We start from the raw sequence: 11,236 nt of genomic DNA on the forward strand, positions 1-11,236 counted from the left end.
CACAAATACGACACACAGACAAAAACACGACACACACACACACACACACACTCACACGAACATGACACACAGACAAAAACACGACACACACACACACACACACACACACACACACACAGTGGAGGCTCCTCCATAGAGGTGGAGGAGGCCTGGCCTCCCCAATAATTTGAGAGAAGAGAGAGATTTAAAAAAGCAATAATTATATTTATTTTATTTATTTATTTAACAAAAAACATATTTTAATATTAACATTATTTCCGTTTTGTTCATAAATCTGAAGTTTTCCATGGCTAAAACCCAATATTGCAATTGTAAAGCACCTACAGGTCAGAATCCCTATCCGTTTGTAAAGTGGTTTCTCTTAGAAGTCAATGTAATGCAATTTTTTTCATGGCAATAATGTGATTGGCCAAATCACTGAAAATGGGTGGGCAGAGGAGGCCTGGCCTCACCATGCATTGAGTCCAGGGCTGAAAGATTGACATTTTGTTCGTCCAATCACATGAAGCCATTTTGAGAATTCGCCAGTCACTTCAGTCAAAGAAACACTCGCCATAGTGGCTATCAACTTGTCCTTTGCAGGACACGTCTAGAACACCCATGGCTATTATCCCTGAAAATAATAGCTCATTTGGCCAAATACTTTTGCTTAAAATGACCTCGGAAGTCGGCGAGATTCTGGCGAGATTTATACATCGAATAGGTAGACAACATTTAGGATTTAACAGTTTTATTTTTAATGTAGTCGATTTCGTTTTATTACAAGTCAATTTAATATTCTTCTATAAGAACAGGGAACATTCCATCGCGAGCAAGCGGAAAAAAATTGGCCTCCTCAATTCTGGAAGTCACCAGCCTCCACTGACACACACACACACACACACACACTCAGACACAGCTATAAATCACTTTTTTGTCAGACTCAGATTGAGGGAGGGGAGAGGAGAGAAAGAAGAAAGAGAATTAGTTCAATTCATATCTGAAAAGAATCACTGTCCAAAACTGTGACATCCAAATAAAACTGGAAAACAAAATGGTAAATGGACTGACTTATAGGGACTTATAGGGCCCTATTATGCATGAAGTCTAAACTTAAGAACTTTTCAAACCACTTCTTAGCGCTAGGAGCAAAGTCAGATCGCATAATAGCAGGGGCGCCTAGTGCACTTCGTTAACATATGAACACTCCCACAATGAGTAATATATCCACGGGAGTATTACGTCTTATGTGTGGGCGCCTATCGACACCGGCATAATAGCAGTAGCGCGTATGAAGCGCATAATAAGGGTGGCGGTAGGTCTTAACCTGGCGGTGCGTCTTAATTAAGACTTAAGACGGCAAGTTAAGAAGTACATAATAGGGCCCATAGTGCCTTATTCCAAAGCGCTTTACAATGGCTTCTCATTCACACACATTCACACATCAATGGCTGCAAGCTACCATGCACAGTGCCAGCCCGCTCGTTGGGATCAATTTGGGGGTTCAGTGTCTTGCCCAAGGAGACCTCGCCATGTGGCCAGCGGGGGTTCGAACCGCCAATCTGCCGACCTTACGATTATTAGACGCTGGCTCTTTTTTTTTTTTTTTTTTTTTTTATATTATAAAAATATTATTTTAAATACAATCATAGCTATACATATTCATACATGTTAATGTTATAGCCTTCATTGTATTCTAATTCAAATAAAATAAATGTAAAAACCAATAAATAAAACAAAACACACCCATACCATTTTGGTATGAGATAAATCCATCTATTATTCAGTCAGTCCTTCATAACCAAAATAACCCTTTAACATAAATCAATAACAAATGAATGCAACAATAAAAACAAAAACTATCTTCAAAAATCTAAATCAAACTCCAACCCTCCATCCACCCCCACCCTTATCCCCCACAATCCCTAATAAACAACTTCTCAAAATATTTTTGCCCTGTCTTGTGCATCAGTCCCACATTCTTCCTGACCAATCCCTCAAAGACTTCCCACACCGTTATCCACTTTCCCTCAAATCTTGCTAAATTTCTCCTCAAATAAATTGCATACCTAGCCTGTGATAATACATAATTTAAACACCATATATTCACTCCCCTCCTCTTTCCCTCCACCCCAAAAATCACCATCCTCCTCCACTCCTGCATCCCCACCACCTCCACCCCCCAGTGCTTCTTCACTAGTCCTTTCAACCTTTCTTCAAATCCCTTCATTTCTCTACATTCAAAAAGCATATGCATTAAGTTCTCATCCTGTATCCCACACACATCACACTCCCTCGAAACTGTTCTGTCTACCTGATGCAACACCACCTTAGTATAAACCCTGTTATGCCTGAGCATAAAATCAAAATGTGTACATTCTAAACTATTATATTTTAAAAATAAATTCCTCCATATGTTCTTCACCTCCAATCCTGGGAACACCTGCCTCCACACCTTCTCTGCCGCAGGCTCCTTCACTCTGCTCTCCAACAGTGCCCAGTAGCACTGTTACCTTAACCTAGGTAACTCTGTTTGCTCCTTCCCTCTTAACTCCCTATCTAACCTCCTCACCCACTCCCCTGGTATACTCTGCTTTATTTTATTATACATGCTCACTATTTCTCCCCTTCTCATCTCCTCATCTGTTTCCCTAACAACTTCTATAATTGCCTGCTCTGATAGGAACCCTGGCACTACCTCATACCTAAAATCCCTTACTCTAATCAGTCCTGCCCTCCAAAAACTCCTAGACTCTAACATTTTCCCCTCTCTTGTTATTACCGGGTTCAATAAAACTGGAACATTTAGTATCTCCCCTCTCTTCTCACACTCATATCCTACCTCAGGCAAAAAACTACCCCAGGCTTTAAACACCTCTTTATAGAATTCCTGCACCCTATCATACATCCGTGCTTTAAAGCACATCAACAACCCATAATCCCCACCCCCCCCCACATCTATGTACCTGTCACGAGATGAAAGCGGGACTAGCCGTGGGTAGTTTGCGAGCACGTCTGTGAGCACAGCTACCCTGGGTTTGGTTGATTGGGCGCACTAGCCAGTGGATTGGCTGTTGCACCTTTTAAAACCCCCAGAGTTTTAGGAGGGACAGGAAGGGAGACATGGGGGTTGTATTGTCGTGATTGGACACATGCTGTTTTGTACGACAAACCTATATTGCAGTTAGTGGAGTGCCGGTGAGGCGGATTGACTGCCTGGTCGAGGCACTTGGTCGAGGCACTTGGTCGAGGCGATGCCTGGTCGAGTGGTGGCCGCCGACGGCGGACTATTCGGTGGAGCCGAGCCGACGGTGGTTGCTGACGGGGGGACTCTACTGGGAAATCGCTGGGGAAAATCACTCTACTGCCGAGTCGCTCTGGATACCGGTGAGCTTGGGGATTCTCGGAGGCGGAGCCCCGCCGACGTCACGACGACAGGCCTCGTTTCAACTCAGGCAAATAGAGACTCTTTGTTTATTTCTTTGGTTTTGATTTTTGTGGGGTAGCGCTGAGGAGGAGAGCCTACCCCACGCACCTGAACTCTGTTCGTATGTCATGTGCGCCTTCCCTCAAACCCTCTCCACCTAGTCCAGCACTGTAAGTCCCTGTAGATGGGTGGGAGATGACGGATAGCACCACGGGTGGGTACTTATGGGAGTATCATCACGTGTGCAGTGTAGTACCCTATTGGTTCCTGATTGCAGTGCCTTATTATTACCATTATATCGAGTGCAGTGTTCCTGTTTGATGATTGCCGTGCCAGAGATGGTCTTATCGAGTGCAGTGTGCTCTTTTGATATTTGCAGTGTCCTCCCTAAATTTACCAGGGTACAGTGTGTGTTTTCCCCTTGTTCACAGTTGTTATTTATTATCTGATAGTACACCCACTTGTAAGGGCTCCTCATCCCCACATTGTAAGTCAGGGAAGGGTAGTGAGTGTACTGGGGGTGGGTTGAAATAAAGATGATTATTTTCATACGCTCGTCTTGGTCTTCTGTGCGAGGGTGTGTGTTGGAGAATCAAATATTCTGTGCCGGGAAGGTTTAAGGGTGTTCACTCCAAACTGTGACATACCCATTCCCTAAAGTATCCTTTCCATCCATGTCCTTCCTCCCCATACAAAAACCTTTTGACTGTTCTGACTCTCATTGCCCTCATCTTTACCTCCAAATCTACCAGTTTCAACCCTCCTTTATCATAATCTGCTACTAGTACATCATACGCTATTTTAACCCCCTTTCCTCTCCACAAAAACTCTGACACTAACATCCTGGTTTCTTTTAGAACCCACTCTGGTACATTCAATACACCTAATACATAAACCTATTTTGACATTCACAGTGCATTAACAATTACAACTTTTCCCTTCAGTTTCATGTTCCTTTGCTTCCAATAATTCAATGTTGTTCTTATTTTATTCAAAACCCCTGTCCATGTGTAATCAACAGCCTCCCTGTCATCCTCTCCAAGATATATCCCCAACACTTTTATCATGCCCTTTACAATTTTCAAATCAAAAACACAATTGTCTGTATTCACTCCCCCTATACACAACATTTCAGACTTGTCAACATTCACTTTTGCACCAGAAGCCTTTCCATATATGTTTACACACCCCATTATTTTGTTCACACTATTTACATCCCTGACAGTACATGTCGTGTCATCTGCATATTGATGGATTATGCTATCTCCTTCCCCCGGCATATTTATTCCCCTAATTTCTTTCTCCTGCTTAATATAAGCTGCCAATGGCTCCACAGATATGCTATATAGCAATGCTGACAGTGGACACCCTTGTCTTATTGATCTACTCAAAGGGAAGGAGTCAGTCAATAATCCATCTATCTTTACTTTACTTCTAGCATTCTTATATAATAATTCAATCCAATCCCTCATAACAGTCCCAATCCCAAAATGTTCCATTGTTTTCAATAAAAAAACATGTTCCACCCTGTCAAAAGCCTTATTTAAATCCAAAGATAACAATAAACCCCCTTCCTCCCTCATGTCCTTCACAACATCCCTTAATGTGCACATATTCTCTGCCACATCCCTCCCTGGGACTCCATATGCCTGGGTAGGTGCAATCATGTTTTACATTACTTTATTCAATCTATTAGCTAATACTTTTGCTATGGTTTTATAATCACAATTAAGTAATGATAATGCTCTATAATTCTGTAATTTGTTCCTGTCCCCTTTACCCTTATACAATAAAGTGAGCACCCCCAAGCCCATAGAGTCCGGAACCACCCTTTTATTCCCCATACACGTATACACTCTGCACAATATAGGGGCCAGGATGTCAACAAAAGCTTTATAAAATTCAGCCGTCAACCCATCCGAACCCGGACTCTTATTTGGGTTTAACCCCATGATGGCTGTCTTAACCTCCTCCACCCTTAGATCGGCATCACACATTTTCCCTTCTTCTTCTGTCACCCTAGCTTCCACTGCTTCTAATACTTTATTCATACATTCCTCATTCACACCCCCAGATGTATATAGGTCTGTATAAAATGACTGCACAGTATCCATTATTCCCACTAAGTCTGTTATTATTTCACCGTTATCATTCTCTTTTCCCTTTCTCTTTCTGTCTCTTCTCTAAACCTAAAAAGAATGCTGTACTCCTTTCTCCCTCAACCACATACCTTGCTCTACTCCTTACTAAAGCACCTTCACACTTTCTCTTCTCTAACTCCCTCAAATCTTCCCTCACCCTCAAATACTCTGTTAAATCATGCCCTGGAATATTATCAACTCTCTCCTGTTCTATTACTAACCTTTTCTGCAAATCCCTTTCCTCCCTCACCCTCTCTTTCCCTCTCCGTTTTGCGAATGCTATTATTACAGCTTTTAATTTATCCTTCATCCCTTCCCACCACACACACACATCACTCTCATACATCTGATCTTCCACCATTCCTCTTGTGCGCATCATTTCTAACAATACTGGGCGTGACGGATCATTCCTAAATTTCACCCCCCTTGTTACATCTAACCTATCCACCACCACATTATAATCCCCCACCATAATACAATTCCCAACACATTTCTCTTTCAAAGATTAAAAAAAAACGTTTCTATATTTATCCACATTTGGTGCATATATACAATACAGTGCATACTCAATCCCTTGATATTCAAACCCCACTCCCACCACTCTTCCCTCATTGTCATTCATTATGTTCCTTACATTGTTCACCACCCCATTCTTTACCAAAATAGCCACCCCACAAGCATACACTGTTCCATTGCTTACATACACTTGTCCATTCCACCTCCTTCTTACCTCCTCCATTATGTCCTCTGTCCAATGCGTCTCTTGGAGGCATATACTTTCCTCCCTGTATGCTGCCAACACAAGCTCCATCTTCTTCCTATCTCTGAGTCCATTTGTGTTGACAGCAACAACCCTGACCAAGATACAAAAAAAAAGGAACACATACCATGTCATTTTCCTACCTTGGTCTTCTTCCCTCGTGTTTTTGCACCCCTTCCTGATCTTGTCCTCACCCTCTGTACATCCGCATATAGTCCTTCATCAGAACCTTTTCTTTTTCCCACGCCCTCTGTTGAAGGCCCTGCCTCATCCATTTCTCCATCCCTTACTGCGTTATCGAGGCTGGCTCCAATCTCCTCTCTCTCTTTACCCTCCACTTCCACCGGACCAGGCCCCTCCGCTCCTCTCTCCACTTCCGGCTCCAACTGGGTCTCCTCCACCACCTCAGCTTGTCCTCCTCCCTCCGTCACGTCTTCATGGCTCCTTTCCCCACCTTCTCCTTGTGTCTCCACCTCTTCCTCCTCCTCCTCCTCTCCCTCCATCTCCTCTTCTTCGTCCCCCTCCACCTCCTCCTCCTCCTCCTCCTTCTCCTTCTCCTTCTTCTCCTCCTCCTCCTTCTCCTTCTCCTTCTTCTCCTCCTCCACCTCCTCCTCATCACTGCTCACTCTCTCTCCTCCATCATATCTCCTTCCAATGCATTCACGTGCATAATGTCCTCGTTTGTTGCATTTAAAGCACATGAACTCCGGGCATTCTCGTATTACATGTCCTGGCTTAATCGTGAATCATCGTGAATCACCCTAAAGGGATCCACTCCAACCAGGGTCTCAAACTTCGTTGAGTACGGCAAAGACCTCACCTCTTCTGCAGGCGCGGATCTATGGGTGGGCCTGGGTGGGCCTAGGCCCGCCCAGATTGACAGCTGGCCCACCCAGTCAGATTCATAAAAATACATATTTTTTTATAATAAAATATTTTTAAAGTTTAATTTTCACTAACTAACTGTAATGTGAATAGTTTTGTCTTGGAAATGATTAAAAGTATGTATTAATACTAATAATATTCAACTTCCTCTCTTACGTTTACATTGCTTCCTCTTTTACGTTTAAGGCCGATTTAGACTTCTGCGTATTATCAACGCCGTAGCCTTGCGTAGTCCCGCGTGGGCCCGCCTTGCCTACGGCGTAGGTTGACGTGCACATCTCCAAAAATGTAAGAACGCGTCAGTTTCTACGCAACCGTAAGCTCTGTGATTGGTCCGCTTGGTAGCACATGATTCCGACTCTCTCGTAGACCAAAATGCGGAAGCCATGACAGAAATTTTCTGTAATTACTCATTAATAAAGATTTGAAAAATTATGATAACCATCGTATTATCTTAGTTTAATGTCATTTCAATGCATCATATAACTTTTATTTACAACAAGCATAACAACAAAAAGATCGCTATTATGCCGCTTTGAGCGCGATTCACATTTACGAGATGTCCAATCCTGTTTATTTAGAAATAAATGATTAGTTACAGGGAGCCCCATGGCTGTTCGTTGGGTTTAAATTATATTTATGATAGACATATTTAATGTTAAGTTATCTATAAGAACTATGATTGGTCCGCTTGGTAGCGTCACATTCCGACTCTCGTAAATGCGGAAGTCATGACAGAAATGTCATTTACTTTTTCTGTAATTACTTATTAATAAAGATTTGAAAGATTTGAAAATGTATGATAACCATCTTATTATCTTAGTTTACTGTCATTTAAATGCATTATAGACATTTTCTTTACAACAAGCACGTTTTTTGATCTCTATTATGCCGCTATGAGTACACCGACCAACGCGACGCGGTCCGCGGACCAACGTCGAACTATAAACTTGGAGAGCCCTCGCGTAGGCTACGGCGTAGCCGCGCGTAAATTCGACGCAGGAGTATAAATCAGGCTTTACTCTGATTGTTCAGTTGACCTTGACCAGTTGTTCAGTGTGCGCGCTACGATGGCTAAACAGCTAACATTGTCCCGCTTTCTTAAAAAGCCACGTCTGGAAGTCAGTGAAAATAATGAAAGTTTGGACCAGGCCTTGTCTAGAAATCTTATTTATTCACAATAACAGATGATGACGCCACACGCCGACGTGCGGAGAGTCCGAGACAGCGCTGTAATAGTTCGGTGAAGTATATTTTTTATGAGACTTTCCAAGATTAAAACGAAGAGGGAAACATTTGTGTGGAACAACATTGTGTATGCCTTCACTGGATATAATAATATAATACAATAGAAGCACACAACTTTACACAACAATATATGTGTATACACCAGTTTACGTAAATCCCCTAAAAAGCAGCGTTAGGTTTTGTAATAAAATGATGGATCACCACAACTGGTCCGAGCCAGGTACATGTATGATTCAACTTGAGCTTTCGGTTTGCACTGGACTGTCAACACCCACAGTTAAAAGCTTGCAAATGATAATACAGGCATTTCTTATTACAATTTCTATACTTGGTCCTCCATAGTTGATGGTTATTGGTTAATTCATTGACTATTGCGTGCGCTTGAATGCCTTGCGTGTGTGTATTATAATAACTTGTTTGGCTGTCCGTTGCATTCTCTGGGTAGACAGGTACTTTATTTATTTTCCGTTCGTTTCATGGTCTGCATAGTGATCTCCTCCAGTCCCTGCAAATATTTTGCGTGTGTGCGTGCGTGCGTGTGAGTGTGTGTGCGTGTGTGTGCATGCGTGTTGGTCGTACCCAAATGTTTCGAGCACCCACGGGCAGAAACATAAATCGGCGCCTATGATCGCGAGCCCGGTTGTGTTCCATCCATCTGGCTGCTCATACATAGGTCTAAAACGTGCGGTGATGAGTTTCACTCAGGCCTACCCAGATTTTTCCAGGCCTACCCATCAGCCACTTTCTGTATCCGCCACTGCTCTTCTGTGAATTTCACTTTCATGTACTGAGTCCCGTCTGCTATGTCCGTTCCCGGCCACGTCCTTCTCTTGATCGGTGACACCGCCTTCACCCCCCACGACTCCAGCCTGTACGTGATCACGTCGTCCTTCAAGTAAACCGGGAGATTCAAAAACGAGACCACCATCTCATCCATTGCCAAGTCCTTTCCCATTATTCTCACGTCTTTGATCATGAATCCGTCCGTGAGCTTGTCCTTCCCTCTCCTCGATGCCAGCGTGATCTCGTATTTTCTGTCTCCTTTCGACCGACAGCCCTCCACATTTCCACACACCTCCTTTATTCCTCTTAGCATTTCCATCACCGTAATGTTACTTCCATGCTCCAGTCCCACCTCCACCGTCAGGCTCGCGTCGTACCGTTTATCCGTATTGCTTTCATCGTGGTCCATTCCGTTCGCTGTGTTTGTTGCCATGTCGTCCGTCCTTAGAAGCCCCCGATCAGCACGAAGCTGTCGGGGTACTCAAAACCAAAACTCACTTAAATGTAGATGGTATAACGTTCGATTGTTTTGCTAAACTCGCTTGCAAACTTTCTCAGACCAAACGCAAGTTTGTGTCTGTTCACCTCTCGCTCATGCGCATAGACGCCGGCTCTACCACCTGCGCCACAAATGCCCCAGCCCACATCCAGCACTAAATTGGACATCAAAGCTGCCAGTAGCTATTCCACAAATCCCCTCTCATGTCTCTCATGGGATGGGAACTGATACGATTTTATTGATACCAATGCCATTATCGATTCAAATCTGTCCGATTCTTTACCGATTTCTTTATTAATTCCTGATCAATTTTTGAGTGGGGGAAAAATAAGTAGGCCTACACAGGTTATTCAGCATCTCTTGAGTCTCTGTACACAGTGTAGAACGCCTGCCTAATAACGTCTGAACATGTTCAAATAAATGACAATGCTCCTTTTCTTAAATGGATATAACTTGGAAAACAAACAAATATCAAACTGAATACCGTATTAGCATATGTTGTCAAGACGACACTCCTTACCATGTGAGGTGAAGCAATGACAGTTTCAACAACGTAGGTGCAACATAGAGGCAGGACAGAGTGAATCATCTATCCATCAGTCATCATAAGAAAAATATATCTATGCTAGGGCCAGGGGCCATTGGCAGACACAATGCTAGAAGAAGGAAGATTTATCAGAAACAGAAGTATCCAGAGTGGCTGGATCAAGTTAGCTTGCAGCCAAACATTTTATGACATGAAATACTTGTAATTAATGTTCTTAATAGCAGTTTTTTTGTTCCTGACAACTAACTTTCTTGGAGCAGCCAGAGGCAATGAACCCTGTGACAAATTATACACGTAATTTATATTTCCGCTTGGAACTCTGAAAAGGTGTCATCGTTTAAGAGTTGTATAAACGGTGGGGTCACAATCAAATTGCCAGGTTGAGAGAGGAGGCTGCTTGCATTGTCCTGAGAGGGAGTGTGGGGAAGGGTGTGTGTGTGTGTGTGTGGGGGGGGGGGGGGGTGGTTGGAAGGAGAGTTTCGAAGTGTGACTCACCACTGATGCTCTGTGTAGGAGCTTAAAAATAGGTTTGATTTCTGGCTTTGTGTGGAAAACACGCACACAAAGCCCTAGAGGTGTGTGTGTGTGTGTGTGTTTTGAGAGGGTGGGAGTGTAACTGTGTGTGTACTGCCAGGGTGGAAAGATGTTAGTGTTTGTGTTTTACAGAGGGTAAGAAAATATTGTGTCCGTGTGTTTAGGTTAACACAATGTGGGAATTGCAGTGCGAGTGTGCTTGCAGTGTGTGTGAGTTCACCCCCTCACCCGCAGGCAAGACAAACGAATGCAACGCTGCAGCGTTGTCACTCAGGAAATGGCGCGCGCGCACACACACACACCTAAAGCCGTGTAAATCACTAAAGCTCACTGAAGGTATTGTCACATCCAATAAATTTTTTCTAATTAACCATGTCAAGTCACGTTGGTGACCACATCACAGCAAGGAACTATGAAATCGACAATACAGATG

The sequence above is a fragment of the Nansenia antarctica genome, assembly GCF_963989245.1.
Source record: "Nansenia antarctica genome assembly, chromosome: 5".
NCBI lineage: Eukaryota > Metazoa > Chordata > Actinopteri > Argentiniformes > Microstomatidae > Nansenia > Nansenia antarctica.